We start from the raw sequence: 23975 nt of genomic DNA, 5'->3' as shown, positions 1-23975 counted from the left end.
GATTTTTACAGTCATGATTATGCTTAATTAATTCTTCCACTGAACAAAAAGTAAAGAATATTCACAGCCGCTGTACTAAACTATAATGTGCATAATATTCTTAAGTAATAGTTATTTTTTTCTATAGAAATTACTTGGCTGAATGTACTTCTTCAAGGCTTTAAATGGAATCTATCCTTTGAACAACACAGTCTGAGAAACACTTCCCAAAAATGTGTTATGATCTTGATAAGGCCAGTAACATTTTTTTAAAATCAAATACCCAAATTTTATTAATAGAACAATGTTCATGGTTTAAATCAAAAGAATTTTACTGAATTTTAAAAATCAAAGGACATGGAATATTAATAACTACATTCTCTTAAATAGTCAGTTACATCAAAGATATTAAAAGTACAATGAACACAGTTGTTTACACTCTAAACCGAACTTCTTAACTCAAATTTCCTTCGACACCCATTTGACTTACATTCCCCAAAACTCAAGTCAGGTATTTCTCAGAAATTGGAAGATTAACCACTTGTTCTGAGGACTGAGATTTCTTGGGCCTTCTGCTCGCTTCTGGTAAGGTTGTGCCTTCAAATCTCCTTCAACCGTTCCACGGTTGCAGACTCTCCCTCAACACAGGTGTCGCTAGCATTTTACGTGTAGCCACCTCAGGTCAGAATTACCCTGGTTCTGATGTTCTTTAACTCTGGAGTATTGCATCTAAAACTGTTGCTCTCTCTCTCTCTCTCTCTCCCTATCTCTCTCTCTTGCTCTTTCTTCTCAGCATGGCTACCCCTAGAAGTTCAACTCACTGTTAGGAGTCCTTCGGTTAAGAAGAGTTTGAACTGTTTTAGCCAGCACATAGAAATTCAAATGGTGTCTGCTTGAAAGGGATGTTTCTTGCTCTGCAACCAGATTGCTTTAAACTCAAAAAATCCTGTTTGAAACAGAACCGTGCACACAATCTACTCCCCCTATAATTAACTTCTTGTTGACCCTTTTTCTGCGGCTCATCTCACAGGCAACATGATCACTTACTGGCAGCTAGGTGTGTTACCAGAGAATATCTCATAGAGAAATCTAGTTCTTAAAGGGACCACCACTCCAACATCAAATATAGATTTTATCGCCAAAAGCACATGGGCCACAAAAATATTGGGGCCAAGCAAATTTGAATACTGCCTTCTACACTCCAAAATATCTACCAATGAAATATATATTAGAATTAATCCAATTAAATGTTTGTCATTCAATAAAATGCTTTCAATCTTCCCTGATACAATTTGACAGAGGACAACTGGTGGAGGCGGGTTGCCTCACATCCTTTAAAAAGTACCTGGATGAGCACTTGGCACGTCATAACATTGAAGGCTATGGGCCAAGTGCTGGTAAATGGGATTAGGTAGGTAGGTCAGGTGCTTCTCATGTGTCGGTGCAGACTCGATGGGCTGAAGGGCCTCTTCTGCACTGCGTGATTCTGTGATTATGTATAGGGCTCAGAGCCAAAGGATTGTGGGGCTGGAGAAGTTTGTAAAAATAGGGGGAGGGAAGGGAGAAAGATCATAAGAAATCAGATTATAAGAAATAGGAGCTGGAGCAGACCATTCAGCCCCTTGAGCCTGCTCTGCCATTCATTAAGATCATGGCTGATATGATTGTCACCTTGGCTCCACTTTCCTGTTGGCCCCTCATAACGCTTGACCCCCTTGTAGATCATGGAGAGGTTCGTAAGTGTTTTGAATTCTAGATGTTAAGGTCAATGTTGGTAGCCAAGAGTAGGAGTTTGCTTTGGGTCAATGGGTCTCCTGGATCATCTTAGACTGGCAGGCATCTGAATCAGTATTAGTGCAAAGCTGACTCTTACCATGGAACTGTTCATGTGGAATTTGCTCCTGCTGCTCTCAAAATCAAGATAGGCAACTTCTGCTAATTTAAATTAAGAATTGGAAGTCACGGTCATCAGTGCCAGGCTTCGCAGGCATCACCACATCACTTTTAGAGGGGCTTACGGGCAGGTGTCTACATGCCAGACCAGCTGGAAGGCGGTGGTGGCTTTTCAATGGCTGCAGGGCCAGGGCTTGCTTGGGAAAGGGGGAGAAGTGGCCTCAGGCAAGGGAAGAAGCTGCAGGATGAGGGCTGTTCTGGGGAAGGAGGGTTCCCAGGTGTGTGGGGGGGCACAAGTTTATCTGTACAAGTGGCCTGAAGATGGTGAGGGCTGAGGAGGCAGCCTCCAGAGGAGATGAGGCCAGATGGAGATGTGAGACTGTGTGTGAGAGAGTGCGTCGTGATGTCCCTCGAGTCAGCAATGAGTGAGATGCCAGTGAAAGTGTGATGGGCTTGAGTGTGTGAATTTTGAGCAGGGGTGAGATCATTCATCATCTTCCTGCACTGGATGGCCAACCTTTTCTGTTGGCACTGACCACCACTGCCACCGCCTCCCAATCCAGAGTGGTGAGATTGCTAGGTCTCTTGTGGGGGTGGAGGGCATCACAGTGGCCTCCAAAAGGCATTCCACTGACTGATCGCTGAACTCTTCTTGGCTTTCAGGGCCATGCCGTCACTGGAGCAGTCCTGACCTGCAAGGATTGAGAACTGTGTGCACGGCTGCAGTTTAGATATGGCACCCAGAGGGAGGAAACAATGAGATAACTGCGTGACAGGCGATTCAGAGGCCGCCCGCTAGCAAGACAGCGTTTTTCCTGTGGCTGCATAATTAATCAAGCAGAAAGCAGATGATACGACACAAAAACTCATCATTGAGGCCGGCAGGTAAAACGTCATTTTTCACGTCCGCTAGCGCACTTAGTGCAATTCTGGGACGATTCCGCCCTAAGGTTCTGCCTAACCTAAGGGGTGTGATAACCTCTTGGAACAAAGTGTCCAGGTAACTCTCCCCCTCCTCGATGCTCCACAATGTCCACAACTCAGACTGTAGCTTAGAAAGTCTGATCAGAATGTGTATAAGCTGCAGACGCTTATTGCAGATATGACTGCCCAGGATTGTAGTGCATTCCACAGATTCCCACATGCTGCAGTCACAGAAAACCACTCACCCTGCCGTTTCTACCCAACCTTATTCATTTGATTATTCTATTAATCAATAATTGAATAATTATTATTAATTATTCAATAATTTACACAGATAAAGTAATAGAAAATTGCAGTCACCTAGCTTGGAGACAAAGGAAGAAAACTTGCCAACTGCTGGATGTTGAAATAAAGTAGAAAGAAAAATATCTCTTTGCCGCCTTGTGCTGAAATCCCACCTGAGCTAAAGTCCCAACCACAAACTCTGTCACCATCTCACTCCGGCGTGGTCTCCTCTCCATGTATCCCCTCACTCAGGAAGCTCTTGATGGCATCGCTCAAGGGTTTGTCGGAGTTCACAAGCCTCTCCATTATGTCAAGGTGGCACTAACGCAGAATTGAAAGTCCCAATAAATATTTTATTCACCTTTCTCTGATTATATTAATATTAAAAGCTAATATCCTTTCTACAGAATATGAGAATGTGCATATTTCTGGCCTCTGCTTGTTTCCATATTTGATTAATGTTCTTCCCTATTCAATGTACACATGCCAGTATTTAATAATGCATTTTGAATGTTGCATATTAGTGCTTCTATACTAAGTGAGTGCATTTTCTGCAAAACTAAGTAATATTATGAGGAAGAGACTATACACATTTGTTTGCTGATTTCTTCCAAATCAATCACATGCCCTGTAATTTTGGCAATTTTGAAACCTTTCCATCGATTCATCATGTTCAGTTTCTAATTGAATGCTCCAGAACTTAAAAATAAGTGATCAGAAGTGCGTATTTATGAGAGAGGGGAGACTTGACTGAAATATCTGGAAGTACCAGAGTAACTTTTGAAATATGAACAGAAAAAGCGGGAAATACTCAGAAGATCTGGCAGCATCTGTGGAGAAAGAAACAGGGCTAATGTTTCATGTCTGTGATCTTTCATTAGGAGGTGTAACTTTATTGGTAATAACCCTCACAATACATTCCTTGTAGAGGTAGTTTGGCTGCAGCAACCACGGATGGAATTCTTCATGACAGTATCAGTAGCTGTGACCATCGCACAGTCCTTGTGGAGGTGAAGCCCCGTCTTCACATTGAGGATACCCTCATCATGTTGTGTGGCACTACAACAGTGCTAGATGGGATAGAATTTGAACAGATCTAGCAACACAAGACTGGGCATCCATGAGGTGCCATGGGCCATTAGCAGCAGCAGAACTGCACTCAGCCACAGTATGTAACCTCATTGCCCGGCATATCCTCCACTCTACCATTATCACCAAGCCAAGGCATCAACCCTGGTTCAATGAGGAGTGCAGGAGGGCATGCCAGGAGCAGCACTAGGCATACCTAAAAATGAGGTGAAGCAACAACACAGGACTAGTTGCATACCAAAGAGCATAAGCAGCAAGTGAAAGACAGAGCTAAGCGATTCCATAACCTACGGATCAGATCTAAGCTCTGCAGCCCTGCCACATCCAGTTGTGAAAGGTGGTGGACAATTAAATAACTCACTAGAGGAGGAGACTCCACAAATATCCCCATCCTCAATGAAAGGGGAGGCCAGCATATCAGTGAAAAAGATAAGGCTGAGGCATTTACAAGAATCTTCCATCTCAGCCTCCTCCAGAGGTCCCCAGCATCACAGATTTCAATCTTCAGCTAATTCAATTCTTTCCACATGATAGCAAGTAACAGTTGAAGGCACCGGATACTGCAATGGCAATGGGCCATGACAATATTCCGGCAGTAGTACTGAAGACTTTTGCTCCAGAAATTGCTATGCCCCTCTCCAAGCTGTCCCAGTACAGCTACACCACTTGCATCTACCCAGCAATGTGGAAAATTGCCCACATATGTCCTGTACACAAAAAGCAGGACAAATCCAACCTGGCCAATTACTGTCCCATCAGTCTACTCTCGATCATCAGTAAAGTAATGGAAGGGGTCATCAACAGTGCTATCAAGCGGCATTTGTTTAGCAATAACCTGCTCACTGATGCCCAGTTTGGGTTCTGCCAGGGCCACTCAGCTCCTAACCTCATTACAGCCCTGGTTCAAACATGGACAAAAGAGCTGAACTCCCGAGGTGAGGTGAGAGTGACTGCCCTTGACATCAATGCAACATTTGACCAAGTGCGGCATCAAGGAGCCCTAGCAAAACTGGAGTCAAAGGGAATCAGGGGGAACACCCTCTGATAGTTGGAGTCATACCTAGCACAAAGGAAGATGGAAGTGGTTGTTGGAGGTTAATCATCTCAGTTTCAGGACATCACTACAGCAGTTCCTCAGGGTAGTGTCCTCAGCCATCTTCAGCTGCTTCATCAATGACCTTCCTTCCATCATAAGGTCAGAAGTGGGGATGTTCGCTGATGATTGCACGATGTTCAGCACTATTCATGAATCCTCAGATATTGAAGCAGTCCATGCCCAAATGCAGCAAGACCTGGACAATATTCAGTCTTGGGCTGACAAGTGGCAAGTAACTTCGTACCACACAAGTGTCAGGCAATGACCATCTCCAACAAGAGAGGATCTAACGGTCCCCCCTTAACATTCAATGTTACCACTGCTGAATCCCTGACTGCCATCACCCTGGAGGTTACCATTGACCAGAAACTGAACTGGACTAGCCATATAAATATTGTGCCTTCAAGAGCAGGTCAGAGTCTAGGAATCCTACGATGAGTAACTCACTTCCTGACTCCCCAATACCTGTCCACCATCTACAAGGCACAAGTCTGGAGTGTGATGGAATACTCTCCACTTGCCTGGATGAATGCAGCTCCCACAACACTCAAGAAGCTTGACACCATCCAGGACAAGCAGCCCGCTCCACTACCAACGCACAGTAGCAGCAGTGTGTGCCATCTACAAGAAGCACTGCAGGAATTCACCAAACCTCCTTAGACAGCACCTTCCAAACCCACGACCTCTATCATCTAGAAGGACAAAGGCAACAGATGCATGGGAGCACCGCCACCTGGAAGTTACCCTCCAAGCCTCTCACCATCCGAACTTTTAAATATATCTCCGTTCCTTCACTGCCGCTGGGTCAAAACCTGGAACTCCCACCCCAATAACACTGAGGGTGTACCTACACCACATGGACAGCAGTTCAAGAAGGCAGCTCACAACCACCATCTCAAGCGCAATTAGTCATAAATGCTGGCCTAGCCAGCGAAGCCCACAGCCCGTGAATGACTAAAAAAAGTGGCATTTGTCATGCCTCAGAGCCACACTGCAGAGCATCCACTCTGCAGTGGAGTAAACACTGTGCCTCCTTCACCCTTCCACATACAGAGATCACTGCATGGAACGTGGGGGTGGGAAGAGGGGTGATTGGTGAATCTGCTTAGGCACACAGGGCACCAGCAACCTTTGCAAATGAGATGCCTGTCTGATCCTTCTCCTTGCATGCAGATGGGCTCAGTGCTCTGGAGAGAGCTGGCCCGCAATCCTTCTGGACAACTAGCAGAGCAGTAATGCCATACCACATGACAGAGGGCTATCTAAGAGTATGAGAATTCAGTGTCAAATTGCTATGTACAAATGGATGCAACAAACAGCTCCTCTCAAACCTATCTTTTCTGTTGCCTTTGAGCAGGAGAAGCTGAGGCACAACCGTTGAGAATGGGAGAAGATAGGATGGGGCCACCCATACCTGAGGCCTCTCACGGAGTTCAAAAAGAGGGCAGTTCCTCTGGGAGGCTTGGAGTGGTACTGGGCAGTTAGTGATGGGGAGCTTGGGTTTGGGCATCCACCCAGTAAGGATCCATCCAAGGTATAGAAAGCTGAGGGTCAAAAGTGTCTCAATTTTGGAGGCAGCTCATGCTGTCACTTACTCTCACCTCTCTCACTTACAGGTGCCACCAGGAAGAGGCCCAGGCCTGAGGATGAGGGCTCCCTGTCAGGCCTCAGCAAAAGCCCCAGCCCAGAGAAGCACCAGGAGAGAGGGCAAGAGGAGTGATGTGCACTTGTAGAGGCATCACAGCAGACACATGTACCCTCCACCTGCCCAGGGACATATACCTCAGCAGGTATTAGGTCTAGCTTAGGAAGGAGTCTCACAACCTGGCGGTCACCACATGGACATGTGTCCATAGCAGGAGGAGGCAGGGTCAGCCAAACTCACCAGCACTTGTGGGACTGCTGGAGAAGAGGCATCTACAAGGTCTGAGTCCAATGACGGGCCTCTGGAATCAGTCTTCTAACTAATGGTGGAGAGTCAGCAAGTGGTGGGGGATCATCAGGCATTCAGTAAGTTTCAAGGTACTGGTGGATAAGAAGTCCTCGGGTTAAGATGCATAATTGGGGGATGGCTAATTATAACAATATTACGCAGGAACTGAAGAATCTAGACTGGAGGCGGATGTTTGAGGGCAAATCAACAACTGACATGTGGGGGGCTTTCAAACGTCAGTTGATAAGAATTCAGGACCGGCATGTTCCTGCTAGGATGAAGGATAAGCATGGCAAGTTTCAGGAACCTTGGATAACGAAGGATATTGTGAGATTAGTCAAAAAGAAAAGGGAAGCATTCGTAAGGGCTAGAAGGCTGGGAACAGATGAAGCCCGTGAAGAATACAAAGAAAGTAGGAAGAAACTTAAGCGAGGAGTCAGGAGGGCCAAAAGGGGTCATGAAAAGTCACTGGCAAACAGGATTAAGGAAAATCCCAAGGCCTTTTATACATATGTAAAAAGCAAGAGGGTAGCCAGGGAATGGGTAGGCCCACTCATGGACAGAGGTGGGAATCTTTGTGTGGAGCCAGAGGAAATGGGAGAGATACTAAATGAATACTTCTCATCAGTATTCACCAAAGAGAAGGACTTAGTGGCCGATTTGTCTAGGGAAGAGTGTGTAGATAGCCTGGATCATGTTGAGATAAAAAAAAAGGAGGTGTTAGGCGTCTTGAAGAATATTAAGGTGGATAAGTCCCCATGGCCAGATGGGATCTACCCCAGAGTTCTGAGGGAGGCAAGCGAGGAGATTGCTGGGGCCTTGACAGAAATCTTTGTATCCTCACTGGCTGTGGGCGGGGTCCCTGAAGACTGGAGAATGGCCAATGTTGTTCCATTATTTAAGAAGGGTAGCAGGGATAATCCAGGAAATTACAGGCTGGTGAGCCTTACGTCATTGGTAGGGAAATTATTGGAGAAGATTCTTCGTGACAGGATTTACTACCATTTGGAAGCAAATGGGCGTATTAGTGAGAGGCAGTATGGTTTTGTGAAGGGGAGGTCGTGTCTCACTAACTTGATCGAGTTTTTCGAGGAAGTGACAAAGATGATCGACGATGGAAGGGCAGTGGATGTTATATACATGGATTTCAGTAAGGCCTTTGACAAGGCCCCTCATGGCAGACTGGTACAGAAGGTAAAGTTGCACGGGATCAGAGGTGAGCTGGCAAGATGGATACAGAATTGGCTTAGTCATAGAAGACAGAGGGTAGCAGTGGAAGGGTGCTTTTCTGAATGGAGAGCTGTGACTAGTGGAGTTCCGCAGGGATCAGTGCTGGGACCTTTGCTGTTTGTAGTATACATAAATGATTTGGAGGAAAATGTAACTGGGCTAATTAGTAAGTTTGCAGATGACACTAAGGTTGGAGGAGTTGCAGATAGTGAAGAGGATTGTCAAAGGATACAACGGGATATAGATCGGTTGGAGACTTGGGCGGAGAAATGGCAGATGGAGTTTAATCCGGACAAATGCGAGGTAATGCATTTTGGAAGGTCTAATACAGGCAGGAATTATACAGTAAATGGCAGAACCCTTAAGTACATTGACGTGCAGAGGGATCTGGGTGTACAGGTCCACAGGTCACTGAAAGTGGCAACGCAGGTGGATAAGGTAGTCAGGAAGGCATATGGCATACTTGACTTCATTGGCAGGGGTATTGAGTATAAAAGCTGGGAAGTCATGCTGCAGCTGTATAGAACCTTGGTTAGGCCACACTTGGAATGTTGCGTGCAATTCTGGTCGCCACATTACCAGAAGGATATGGAGGCATTGGAGAGGGTGCAGAGGAGGTTTACCAGGATGCTGCCTGGTCTGGAGGTTATTAGCTATGAGGAGAGGTTGGAGAAACTCGGATTGTTCTCACTAGAGCGACGGAGATTGAGGGGCGACTTGATAGAAGTTTACAAAATTATGAGTGGCATGGACAGAGTAGATAGTCAGAAGCTTTTTCCCAGGGTGGAAGAGTCAATTACTAGGGGACATAGATTAAGGTGAGAGGAGAAAACTATAGAGGAGATGTGCGGGGTAAGTTTTTTACGCAGAGGGTAATGAATGTCTGGAATTCGCTGCCAGAGGAGGTGGTGGAAGCAGGTACGATAGTGGTGTTTAAGAGGCAGCTTGACAAATACATGAATAGGATGGGAATAGAGGGATACGGACCCCGGAAGTGCAAAATGTTTTAGTTGACGGGCAATATGATCGGCGCAGGCTTGGAGGGCCGAAGGGCCTGTTCCTGTGCTGTACTTTTCTTTGTTTTGGAGGTCCACAACAGGGTGGCACACGAGTCGGGGGAGTCCATCTGCCTGCTTTCTGATGAAGTGGTGCAGACATGTACGTTTTTCGAGGTCTCCTTGGGAAGGTAGGCAGACCCCATGGGGATCCTAGTCCAGCAGGCCCTGCTGGAGATGCACACAAGCTTTCACTCCACCATGGTAGCCATAGGAGAGCTGCTATAGTTGGTATGTGAGAGGGGATAGGGCACCTCGACCTCCCTCCAGGTTCTCCTTCCCCTCAAGGAGTCAGGCTCCTTCGGACACCCTAACGTAGTAGGAGCAGCAGCTAGCTGCTCCTGGGTCACCCACTCAGGCATTTCAGAGGTTGTCTGGATCTTTCAAATCCCCTTTGCCTGTGACTCCTTCAACTTCACCCTCTGTGACCACCAAAGGACAGCCAAAGGAAGCCAGTGCCCTCCAGGCCTTGGCTCTCCAGAGGAGGGCCGCCAAAGTCATCAAAGGCAACAGTGCCAACTAGTCAGCAGGCTACCTCCACCCCTGCTGCAGGTGTCAGGGGAGCACCTGGAAAAAGTAGTAGGCCATGAAAAATAAAGAAATTGTGATCACAACTGGTTGTACAGGTGAACAAATCATTGTCACAATTCTAACCTCTGTAAATATAATCACTTCAACTGCTATAATGTCTACTGTCCTTTTTCAGCGTAGTTCTTATGGCTGAGCGAATATCCTCCACCTCCAAGCACCTTTTCTGCATGCACCCAACCTCCTGAGTGGGTCTGCAAAGTGAAGGGTGTGTGGCAGGGCTTTTGGAAGCCATGTGCAACACTTTGCCTGCACACTCAGTCATTCATCCGTCAAAGCCTCATATCCCAGGTCCCTAGCACAGACAATACTGCCTAATGGCAGTATACTTCAGATGCCCAGTTGAGATGACCTGCATCTCCGCCAACCCATTGACCTAACTCCCCTACAGCATCTCAGGAGCTCCACCACGAGGCTCTGCTTCATTTCGATCAGACCAGCTATGGTGGTTATGATTTTCTCCATGCGCTCTGGCACCATGTCCCGTCCCCCAGTCACTTAGGCCCTTTCCCCTGTTACTCCCTCCTTTCACATCTGGACATAGCGCCGCCTTCACACCTGGACAAACCCCCCCCTTCACACCTGGACATAACTCCCCCCTTCACACATCTGGACATAATCTCCTCTTCACACCTGTACGTAAACTCACCCACATCACACCTGGAGAAAACACACCCACTTCACACCTGGGCATAATCCAGCCCCCCTTCACATACCTGGACATAACACCACAAACCCTTCACACTGGGACATAACGTCCCCGCTCCACACCCGGCTTAACTCCCCCTTCACACACCTGGATATAATGCTCCCCCCACCACTTCATACACGTGGACAGAACCCCCCACCCCTGCTTCACACACCTGCACATATAACCCCTTTCACACCCGTACTTAACCCATCCCCTTCACACCTGGACATAACATCCCCCACACACTCACACCTGGACACAACTCTCCCTTTCACACAACTAGACATAACCCCCTCTTCACACCTGGACATAAACCCACCCTCACGCACACCTGGACATAACTGCCGCACTTCACATCTGGGCATAATGTGGGTGAGATTTTAAATTATTACTTTTCATCTGCATTCATTATGGAGAAGGACAGTGTAGGGGTAGAAATCAGGGAGGGGGACTGTGATATACATGAACAAATTGGCATTGAAAGGGAAGAGGTATTAGCGGTTTTAGCAGGCTTAAAAGTGGATAAATCCCCAGGCCCAGATGAGATGTATCAGAGGCTGCTATGTGAGGCAAGGGTGGAGATTGTGGGGGCTCCGACATTAATCTTCAAATCCTCTCTGGCCACTGGAGAGGTGCCAGAGGACTGGAGGACAGAAAATGTGGTACCATTATTCAAGAAGGGTAGTAGGGATAAACCAGGTAATTACAGGCCAATGAGTCTAACATCAGTGGTAGGGAAACTATTGGAAAATATTCTGAGGGACAGGCAGGATTAATCTCCACTTGGAGAGGCAGGGATTAATCCTGGATAGTCAGCATGGCTTTGCCAGGGAGAGATCATGTTTAACAAATTTGATTGAATTTTTTAAGGAGATGACTAGTTGTGTAGATGAGGATAGTACAGTTGATGTAGTCTACATGGACTTCAGTAAGGCTTTTGACAATGTCCCGCATGGGAGAATGGTCAAGAAGGTAAGAGCCAATGGGATCCAGGGCAATTTGGCAAATTGGATCCAAATTGGCTTAGTGGCGGGAGGCAGAGGGTGATGGTCGAAGGTTGTTTTTGCAATTGGAAACCTGTGACGAGTGGTGTACCGCAGGGATCGGTGCTGGGATCCTAGCTGTTTGTCGTATACATTAATGATTTAGATGTGAATATTGGAAGTATGATCAGTAAGTTTACAGTTGACATGAAAATTGGTGATGTCGTAAATAGTGAGGAGGAAAGCCTTAGATTACAGGACAATATAGATGGGCTGGTAAGATGGGCAGAGCAGTGGCAAATGGAATTTAATCCTGAGGAGTGTGAGGTAATGCATTTTGGGAGGACTAACACAGCAAGGGAATACACAATGAATGGTAGGCGCCTAGAAAGTACAAAGGATCAGAGGGACCTAGGTGTACATGTCCATAGATCCCTGAAGGCAGCAGCACAGGAGTAGATAAGGTGGTTAAGAAGATATATGGGATACTTGCCTTTATTGGCCAAGGCATAGAATATAAGAGCAGGGAGGTTATGCTGGGGCTGTAAAAAACACTAGTTAGGCCACAACAGGTGACATTGTATGCAGTTCTGGTCGCCACACTATAGGAAGGACGTGATTGCACTGGGAGGGTGCAGAGGAGATTCATTAGGATGTTGCCTGGGCTGGAGTGTTTCAGCTCTAAAGAGAGACTGGATAGACTAGGGTTGTTTTCCTTAGAGCAGAGAAGGCTGAGGGGGAATCTGATAGAGGTATACAAAATTATGAGGAGCATAGATGCGGTAGATAGGAAGAAGCCTTTCCCCTTAGTAGAGGTGTCAATAACCAGGGGGCATGGATTTAAAGTAAGGAGCAAGGAGTTTAGAGGGAATTTGAAGATTATTATTTTTACCCAGAGGGTGGTTGGAATCTGGAACACACTGCCTGTGAGGGTGGTAGAGGCAGGAACCCTCACAACATTTAAGAAGTATTTAGATGAGCACTTGAAACACCATAGCATACAGGGCTATGGGTCAAGTGCTGGAAAATTGAATTAGAATAGATAGGTGCTTGATGGTGGCACAGACGTGATGGGCTGAAGGGCCTGCTTCTGTTCTGTATAACTGTATGACTCTGTGACTCTGTGGCCTTGGCCCTGGTTCACCTCCAGAGAGGAACCGTCACTTTCACCGTTTTCCAAGGCCAAAAAATAGCTTGCAAGCGAGATGCATTCGGGGGATTCCCTCACTACCTGCCTGGTCCCCTTCTTCTGTCTGGTGGTCACCCATTCCCTCTCTGCTTGCACTCCCTTAAGCTGCGGGGTGACCACATCCTGAACCGTGCTATCCACAAACCTCTCAGCCTTGTGAATGCACAGTAATGCCCCCAGCTGCCACTCAAGCTCCAAAACCCGGAGCTCAAGTTGCTCCAGTTGGAGGCACCTCCTGCACACATGGTCATCCAGACCTCCAGGAACGTCTAGGATTTCTCACATAGCGCGGGATGTGCAAATCACGGGACTGAGCTCCCCAGGCATACCTTAACTAAATATAATATGGACCCTTGCTTTTATTTTATCCTTACATCTGTGTCCATCTTTCTTGTAACTCTTTGCTTGAACCCCCCACCTGGCAACTAACACAGCCCTTATCCAACCTTCTCCTCCGTTTTCCCTGCCCCCTTGCTAAACCTCTTTAATACCCACTCCAGCATCTCCAACCACCAATGCGCCCCTCTAGGCCTCAATCCCTCCACCACCTCTTCAGTCCTCTCCTGGCCTTCTTTAACCCCCACCAACAGCCCCTCACTGCCCAACCATACCTCCTGCTGCCTCCCACCTGCAGCTCAAGGATCCGATCCCATAGTGAAGCCCCTGGAAGAAGCTCTGATCCCATGGCAAAGTCTCTGGAAGAAGCTTCGATCCCATGGTGAAGTCCCTAGAAGAAGGTCTGAAGTTTGAACGAGGTTGCTGTGTGGCGAACCCTCACCTTCGGGAAGCTGCTTCAGGGAGCAGCCACATGGATGAAGCTCCACCCACCGTCTGCTGCACATGGTTCTCCAGTGTCCAATAGCTGGAGGCCTCCATCTTGTCGTTGGATGCCTGCAAGCTGACCAAGGACCTTAAGGTAAATCCCGACTTTTGCATGCCATGTTGGTCCAGATGTGTTCTGGACCAGCATGTTTTCCCACTGGCGTGGCAGAGAATTGGGCATTGGGGGAATATTCCAGCCAGGCTCATCAGCGGGATGCAAATTGGTTTCACACTGGCAACTAGTGGGAATTATGATCCGCCATGGTGGGCAGTATCAAAAGATCCTACTGCCATTTGATGCCAGCATGAAACTGAGTCTTGGACTTCCCGCCAAATTCTTCCCCCCCACCCGCCATTGATCCTGCTGACAGGGACATGAGAGAATTCCACCCCACATTTCTGAGTGTTTCTGAGTGCCACCAAACCACATTGAGGAATCTGCAGTTGAGCTTTTAACACCACACGCAATTGAACTATTTTCACGAATGGACCCTTGGACAAGCCAATGTTCACCAGAAACATAGCTTTATTCTGACAGAATGTTATAATTAATTAGATTATATCCATGTTAAGTTGGAAGACTGTTAAAGACCTGAAAAATACATAACTTTTCTCTTAATTATGCTTTACAATTGTGAGGTTTCTGACAAATTCTAGTTAAGTCACATTGCAACAATTTTGTATAAATTTATATAGGTTTAAAAATCACACCAAATGGGAGTAGCAAGTACACGCAGACTTTATTAATACAATTTTGTTGTAAGACTCCTACTTGGTACTTTCTATTCTATTGAAAGCTACGAAATGCTGAAATCCCATCACAAAACACTGAATATTCCAGATAGGCAGGAAACAGCTCAACAAATTAGATCCTTTAGATAGCCGTTACTATAAATATGTTGCCAATGGCACTATAATCTGTTAATTAGGATGTTCAGAAGTGTATTAACTACATCCTGAAAAGTGGTGAGATAAAATGTCCTCACGTCAATGAATGATGAATATGTATCTTCACTGTCCTATTAATGCAACCTACAGCTGACATCCAGTAGGAAGCAAGGGGCGCAGAGGGACTCACTAGGCATTTCTCTGTACATTGACAGCTCTGGTATTTATCTGCATGCATGAACATATCAACATCCCAGATGGCTCAACATATGGACTTTTTGTTCCCCATGGTCCAGGGAAGCTGATGTTTACTGAACCAAATAAAGGAACGACTGGCTTGCTGTTTTACATATCTCTGTGGGATATGACTGAAAGTGATTAGAGGGTTCCTTTGCCTGGTTTATTTTACGTGTTGCTTTCAGTGCTGTTAACACTGAATGACACAGCAGCAAATGTCTCTTAATGTGCACATGCCAGGATGCATAAGAGTTGATATGTTAAAAGTATATCTGAGGGACTTGACTTTGTTGTTCCATAAAATTAGCACTAGCAGTCATTGTCGACGATTCTTTCAAGTGATAAGACCATAAGACCATAAGACATAGGAGCAGAAATTAGGCCATTCGGCCCATAGAGTATGCATGCGCCATTCAATCATGTCTGATAAGTTTCTCAACCCCATTCTCCCACCTTCTCCCCGTAACCTTTGATCCCCTTACCAATCAAGAACCTGTCTATCTCGGTCTTAAATACACTCAATGACCTGGCCTCCACAGCCTTCTGTGGCAATGAATTCCATAGATTCACCACTCTCTGGCTAAAGAGGTTTCTCCTCATCTCTGTTCTAAAAGGTCTTCCCTTTACTCTGAGGCTGTGCCCTAGGGTCCTAGTCTCTCCTACTAATGGAAACATCTGCCCCACGTCCACTCTATCCAGGCCTTTCGGTATTCTGTAAGTTTCAATCAAATCCCCCTTCATCCTTCTAAACTCCATCGAGTATAGACCCAGAGTCCTCAGAGGTTCCTCATATGTTAAGCCTTTCATTCTTGGGATCGTTCTCGTGAACCTCCTCTGGACCCTCTCCAGGGCCAGCACATCCTTCCTGAGATACGGGGCCCAAAATTGCTCACAATATTCTAAATGTGGTCTGACCAGAGCCTTATAAAGCCTCAGCAGCACATCCCTGCTATTATATTCTAGTCCTCTCGAAATAAATGCCAACATTGCATTTGCCTTCCTAACTACCGACTCAACCTGCAAGTTAACCTTAAGAGAATCCTGGACTAGGACTCCCAAGTTCCTTTGCACTCCTGATTTCTGAATTCTCTCCCCATTTAGAAAATAGTCTATGCCTCTATTCTTCCTACCAAAGTGCATGACCTCACACTTCCCCACATTGTATTCCATCTGCCACTTCTTTGCCCAATCTCCTAATCTGTCCAAATCCTTCTGCAGCCTCCCTGCCTCCTCAGTACTACCTGTCCCTCCACCTATCTTCATATCATCTGCAAACTTAGCCAGAATGCTCTCAGTTCCTTCATCTAGATCATTAATGTATAAAGTGAAAAGTTGTGGTCCCAACACTGACCCCTGCGGAACTCCACTAGTCACCGGCCGCCATCCTGAGAAGGACTCCTTTATTCCCACTCTCTGCCTCCTGCCAGACAGCCAATCTTCTATCCATGCTAGTACCTTGCCTCTAACACCATGGGCTCTTATCTTACTGAGCAACCTCCTGTGCGGCACCTTGTCAAAAGCTTTCTGGAAGTCGAAGTAAATAACATCCATTGGCTCTCCTTTGTCTAACCTACTCGTTACCCCCTCAAAGAATTCTTACAGATTTGTCAGGCATGACCTCCCCTTCATGAAAAATTGCCCAGAGTGTACTTCTAACGAATGATACAAACATTACATCAACAAACATCTCCAGAAGAGGTAACCTGATCACTAACACATTGTTGTTTGTGGGAACATTCTGTGTACAAATTGGCTGCTATGCTGCTTCATTACAACAGTGCCTGCCAAGTACTTCATGGACTGCAAAACACTATGGAGCACTTTAAGATCACGAAAGGCATTATTTAAATGTAAGTATTTCTTTCTTTTTTAATTGATTCATTATGATCAAACATTCTTAGTAAAAGTCAAACATAGCTCTTCTAATTTAGAATTCATTTAATCAAAGTTTGAACTCCTTTGTTATCTAGAATGAAACTTATATTTGTTAAAAGAGCAATTTCTATTACCAGAATTAATGGAGATCTAGTGGTTTAAATTGAAGAATAGTGTATGGTTAATTAGAAAGTTTTTTTAAAATTCTGTAGCGAGAATGCTGCTTGCACTTTACTGAGTGTATCACCAATGCAGAGGACCACATTCAGCAAGATTTTAACAATGCCACTGAGTTTTATGGAATTCCTGCCAGCACAAATTGTCCCCAAATTTCCTGCTAACAAGTCAAAGGCAGGGCAGGCTGGACACTATGCCAAAATAAGAAATTAATATTGAAAACAATTTTTAAAAACGGTAAGTAAAAATGATCAGAGCTAGAAGTCATGGCATTCAGGCTGAGAACCAAACCAAGCTGTTATAGAGTTGATTTTCCAGGCAGCTTTTCTTGGTAAAACATTGAACTTTATTTACAAGGCAGCAGCAGCAGTTACATGTGTACATCAAGCTCCATAACTAAAAAAAGGACTCTCCTCCTAAGGTTCCCCATGCTTAGAGCTGATTTTTTTACACTGATCACATGATACTATACAACATAATAAGTCTTAAAGCGACAGTCCTACATTTATCAAACCTATAATTACTACATGAACCCAAAGTGACACAAACTGCTTGTTCTGGGTTAATTTACATATTCTCATATTTTCCAACCTTTTTAAGGCTATTTTTTTTAAATAAAATTTTCATCTGACTGTGATATTCCCCAGCACTGTAACATGTGGTGTTTGATTATTTGCCAGCAGTAACACTAGCCACAACAATAAAGTTAGATTCTTTTTTTTTCTCCAGTTGTCACTCTTCGTGCTTAAATGGGCAGCACCAGGTTGACGGCTATCGATTGATGGCCCACTTTTCTGTTTAATGTAGGATAATGAGAGAACATGATAAGTTCATCCATAACTCTGCTGAAATTTGAATTTTCAAAATCAAAACCTGAGGCAAACAGATTTTTCTTAACCAAAGTCTTCTTTTCATTATTGTCCAGTGTTTCCATTACATTTTCCTTATTGTTAAATTGTTAAGTAACTAACAATGATGGAAAGTTGAAAAATTGCTACTATTTTAACAACCTCTGTATGTCCTTTAGAAGTTGGAAAATGGTAACAGAATATTGAACATCTTCACCAAGGCCAGGAAGTACTTACCCAAATTCAAAACATTTGTGCATTTGACACCCAGGGAAAACACAGTAAGATGCTACTGATATTTGCCATAGATTTGTCACAACAAAGCAATTTCATACATCTAAAAGTATTGGATTCAGCACTGTGCTGCACAATATGTTATTTCCCTCAACATGATATCCATTAACAAACATTTATATCATGCTTTCAAAGTTATTAGATTTGATGTAATTATGCTGCACTCTAAAAAGACATTGTCGCTTTGCTAATCTCTACATCTGAATTCCAAAACTTCAGGCCAATTGTCGTGGTTTGTGCCTCAGAGATATGTAGAGATGACACCAGTTTCTGTGTCTGAACAGGAGTTTTGTTTAAAAAATATTTTTTAAATGCCTGTTGTCATGCTTACAGCTTCTTGCTTCAGTTTAGTTTCTCTTTCTGTAACCACACACAGGATTGACTATTAACACACAGAACAGAGTTAACAAACACACATAATCAAACACCAAACAATTGAACAGCTGAATACTATAGCAATCGGTAAATGTGATTTTTGATAGGGTTTAAATATGAAACAAGAAGATTGCAAAATAAATTAGGGTCCCATTAATCTTCACTGTGTATTATGGTAGCTGTCAAAATTGACGCCCATATATTTAATTGCATATTTGTTCTGTTGCAGATTCTGCATACTGCTGCTTAAAGCTGTATGTCTCCCATAATACAATGTTCACAATGGATAGGTTGGTCTATCATAAATTGCAATTTATTTCAAATTTATTTGGAAGTCCTTCAGATGGAAAGATAGCTGAATGAAATTTAAAGTAATAACTTATATATATGCTGCTCATACTCTAGCTTGTCAGTTATGATCCTACTACTTGTGAAGATTGAAATCAACAATGTTTTACTTATTTTTAAAGCTATTTTTGGTATTTTCTCACAATGACATGAGTAGGGCTAAATGCGTGCTTTCTGGCTTCCTCTAAACTTGCTCCATAGCTGAGTATTATGGAGATACAGAAGATAACTTGTGGTGAAAATGCAACAGGCTGAACCTGACAGTCTTGCGTCATTTCATATGGCTAGGCAAGCAGTTATAGTTCAATGTCAAGTTTAACAACTTATTCAGCAGCTTCAACTAACACCAAGAATGGATCTCTCAGGGTAGGAGTTCAGTATGTGGGCGATGGCCTGACTTTGTTGGCCACAGTCACAATTTGAGCTGTTCTTCATGTTCAATTTTTGGAGCAAGAGGCCACATCTTCGCTGGCCTGTCCTCAAGCAGTTGAGGGTTGCCCAGGTTTTCTGTGGAGGGTTGAAACCTGAGACGTCAGCATCCTGGTCAGTTATCAGTTCGCAGTCGGTGATGTTTGCGGTCAACACGAGGTGTGCCATTGAGAGTGGGGTTGTCATCATTTTGTAGAAGGGGAAGTGTGTCCTAGTAGGGGCTGCGGGTTTTCAGACAATGCATGGGTTTTTTTTCAGGTCTTGTGTCACTGGGAGTGCTTTGATAGCTGTCGGCTGGTGATGTTCTTTGAGGAGGACGTGTTCCCTGTGGACATCAGGAGGTTCAATGTGTGCGAGCACAGGAAGCCACTCTAGCTATGTCGATCACAACATTCCAGAAATTATCTTCATGACTTCTTGGAAGTGGATACCTATCATGTTTGTGTGGCAGCTCTTGAGACAGGTTAAGCAGCAGTATTCTAAAGTTAGATAGACCAGGGCGAGTGAAGTAATACATATTATGTTAGCTCTGCTGCCCCAGGTTGTACCTGTCATTTTCCATATGAGATTCACTTGCCTTGACCTTGGCTCTGGTGTTTTGCAGGCATTGCCAGCTGGTTAACATATTGTTAAGAGTGATGCAAGGTATTTTGGCATTGGGTGAGTGGTTGGTGTTATGACATGGCAGATGATGTGTGCCAGGCGGACCAAATGCACAAGGGAAACTTGGTCACACTCTCACAACAGTTATGTAATTTGTATTTATTAAAAGAAGATGTGTGCACTGATTTCAGAAGTAATAAATCCACCAAAACCTTTAGAGATTTTTAAAATTAAATTAAAATATTTATTAACAAAATAAAATATTTCAAGCACATACATAAAACTACAATTACTTATTACTATAACAACTCCTAAAACACCTAATTAACCTGACCCCCAGTTACACCCCCTTTAAGGCAACAGTCCAAAATAGATTTTAGATTTAAAACAAAATCAGCAAGTTAACACAGTACCCACATGACAGTGGAATTTCAAATGGGTGTTTCCAACTTCAGTTACTTTACATAGCAGACTTATGCACAAATGGCTGGAGGCTCCTTGAAGGCTGTTTCATGCACTCCTGTTGGATCTTACATGGCCTTCTCCACATAGCCTTTCATTCTCCTTTATATATGTTTCTCTCTCTTTAATATATAAATTCTACTGTTTCATATGTCATTGAAACCGTGTCTTCCTCATAATATAAAAACTTTCATGTTGCCAATATTGTCAGTAACCTTTGGGAAGAATAAACACACTTCTTAGCCTTGCTTATCTGGCTAACTGTAAGCAGACTAACATCCCTTTGAAATCCAACAATCCCTTCATTTATCTAAAAATGCAAATTCCCTTTATACCTTATATGCTAAGCCAGCATCCATGTTTCCTCATTAGCATGTCAAGCACATTCCTACACCTAGCTTCTTTTGATGATTTCAAGCTTGAAGTCTACTTGACTCCAGATGTAATTAAATCACACAGACAGACCCAAGTATAATCACGCCCATAAACTTACTTCACAATAAACCAGGAAACTATTATGAAAATGTTTATACTTTCGTCACAGTTGGTCACAGAACTGGACATGAAGTTCTTCCCTGGCCTTCAAGTTGTTCAGGTAGAAGGCTTAAACAACTGTATGGCAGCATTTGGTCGAAGCCTCAATTTTCTAAAGTAAGTTCCTGGAGAACATAGATCTTCAGTGAATGTTTTCTCAGTGTCCTGGAGTTCTTTAGCCTGGAAAACGATGGCCAAGTCATCAGCATATGCCAAGAGCCGTGGGAGGGAAGTCACTGGCATATGTATTGAAGAGAGCCAGTGTGAGGACTGACCCTTGAGGAGGCTTATTGTTGGTTATGCATTGGTGACTGATTTGTTCTCCAAAGTGCACACAACCTGTCGGTTGCTAATAATGGAGTAAATAAGCTATAGGTGACACTGCAGAGAAGCAGGAAGACAGCAATCTTCACATGATACTTCTGTTACAGGAGGTTTCCTAACTTGGAAACCTGTGAACTAATGCTATCTAGAAGGTGACTGAATCCAGCCACTGGGCTTATGGTCCAAGTGGTAGAACTCCACTGGAAAATGGATTTCCTCAGGGGCAATGAAGTTGATAAACAGGACTAGCAAGAAGAATATAGCTGTTCAACACTGAAGGCCAATGTTGGGCAAAATGTGAGTTACTCACAAAAGAATTCTCTGACAGGAATGTGGATATAGTCACACTATACCACCTCGTGGAGCATTCCAGCCTTGAGCCCACATCCCCGGGTACCAGCTCATTGTAAGAAGGGAATGACAAGACATGCAGCCTAACCACCTACACCAAGGAAAGCCTCACCAATGATGCTGAAGGCTTAGGGTAGTGGTAATGTCACCAGGCTAGAAATCCAGAGACTCAGGTTAATATGTCGGGGGCACAGGTTCAAATCCTACCTTGGCAGCAAGTGGAATTTAAATTCCATCAATTAATAAATTTAACTTGTTAATATTAATGTGGAATTGAAAGCTAATCTCAGTAAAGCTGCCCTGAAACTATCATCAATTGATGTAAAACCCATCTAGTTCACAAATATCCATCAGGGACTGTTAACTTACCTCTGAAGTAGCTGAACAAGCCAGTCAGTTATACAAAAAACTACTACAGGGCCTGTGGAAGGTGGTGAGGGAAGCAACAAGAGGGGAAACATCTATTTGACCTTGTCCTCACAAATCTCCCTATCACGGGTGCACCTGTCCATGATAATGTTGGTAGGAGTGATCACCGAACAGTCCTTGTGAAGATGAAGTCCTGTTTTCATACTGAGCATACCCTCCATCATAATGTGTGGCCATTGTATTGTGTGGCACTACCACTGGGCTAAATAGGAGAGATTCAGAACAGATCTATCATCTCAACATTAGGTATCTATGAGGTGCTGTGGGCCATCATTAACAGCAGAATCAAACCCCAACAAAATCTGTAATCTCATGGCCTGGTAAATCTCCCACTCTACCATGACCATCAGCCAAGAAATCAACCCTGATTCAATGAAGAGTGCAGGAGGGCATGTCAGGAGCAGCACTGGGTATACCTAAAATTGAGGAGTTAAGATGGTGAAGCTACAACACAGCATTACTTGCATGCCAAACAACATAAGCAGCATGCAATAGACAGAGTTAAACAATCCAATGGATCGATCTAAGTTCTGCAGCCCTGCCACATACAGTCATGAATATAAAAACAAAATATTGCGGATGCTGGAAGTCTGAAAGAAAAACAGAAAATTCTTGAGAAACTCAGTAGGTCTAACACCATCTGTGGAGAAAAAAAACAGAGTTAACATTTCAAGTCCTTATGGCTCTTCTTCAGAGCTGGAGACAAGTAAAAATGTGATGAAATTTATACTGTTTAAGGGGGGTAGAGTAGGTGAAGCTGGATAGAAGGCCAGCGATAGGTGGAGGCAAAGGAGAGATTGACAAAGATGTCATGGACAAAAGGACAAAGGAGGTGTTAATGGTAGTGGTACTGGCTAAAGGAGGTGTTGATGGTGGCATTAAGGTCAGAAAGCAGAATATGATAATAGCACGACAAGGGTAAGCACTCTGGAAAGAACAACATGAACAAATGACAGATGACCCCTGTGGGGGTGGAGTGGGGGGAGGGAACGGTGGCGGGGAAAAAGTTTGAAAATAGGATAAAAGGTGGGGATAAAACAATGAATAAAAATGAAAATAAATTAAAAAGTTGATAAAAAATCAAAATGAAAAAATGAAAAAATAATAAAAATGAAGAAATGAGAATGAATATTGAAAAAGGGGGATACAAAGGGGGTCAGAATGGAGAAGAGAGTTCATGATCTGAAGTCGTTGAACTCAATATTCAGTCCAGAAGGCTGTAAAGTGTCTAGTCGGAAGATGAGGTGCTGTTCCTTCAGTTTGTGTTGAGCTTCACTGGAACATTGCAGCAGGCCAAGGACGGACATGTGGGCATGAGAGCAGGGTGGGGTGTTGAAATGGCAAGTGACAGGAAGGTCTGTGTCATGCATGCAGACAGACCGAAGTTGTTCCGCAAAACGGTCACCCAGTCTGAGTTTGGTCTCTCCAATGTAGAGGAGACCGCATTGGGAGCAGCGAATGCAGTAGACCAAATTGACGGAAGTGCAAGTGAAGCACTGTTTCACCTGAAAGGAATGCTTAGGCCCTTGGATGGTGAGGAGGGAGGAGGTAAATGGACAGGTGTTCTACCTTCTGTGATTGCATGGGAAGGTGCCGTGGGAGGGAGATGAGGTGTTAGGGGCGATGGAGGAGTGGACCAGGGTGTCCCGGAGGGAATGGTCCCTACAGAATGTCGACGGGGGGGGGGGTGAAGGGAAGATGTTTTTGATGGTGGCATCATGTTGGAGTTGGCGTAAATCGCAGAGGATGATCCTTTGAATGAGGAGGCTGGTGGAGTGAAAAGTGAGGACAACGGGGACCCTATCATGGTTCTGGGAGGGAGAGGAAGGTGTGAGGACAGAAGCACGGGAGATGGGTCGAACACACGGGGGCCCTGTCAACCACTGTGGGTGGGAGGCATCGCTTGAGGAAGAGGGAAGACATGCTAGAAGCGCCGTTTTGGAAAGTGGCGTCACCGGAACAGATCGGAACAGGAGGCTAAGGAACTGAGAGAATGGGATGGAGTCCTTACAGGAAGCAGGGTGTGAGAAGCTGTCGTTGAGGC

This window comes from Cetorhinus maximus, chromosome 1 (assembly GCF_964194155.1).
Source record: "Cetorhinus maximus chromosome 1, sCetMax3.hap1.1, whole genome shotgun sequence".
NCBI classification, from domain to species: domain Eukaryota; kingdom Metazoa; phylum Chordata; class Chondrichthyes; order Lamniformes; family Cetorhinidae; genus Cetorhinus; species Cetorhinus maximus.
The sequence above is the reverse complement of the archived record's forward strand: the minus strand, read 5'-3'. Positions refer to the sequence as shown.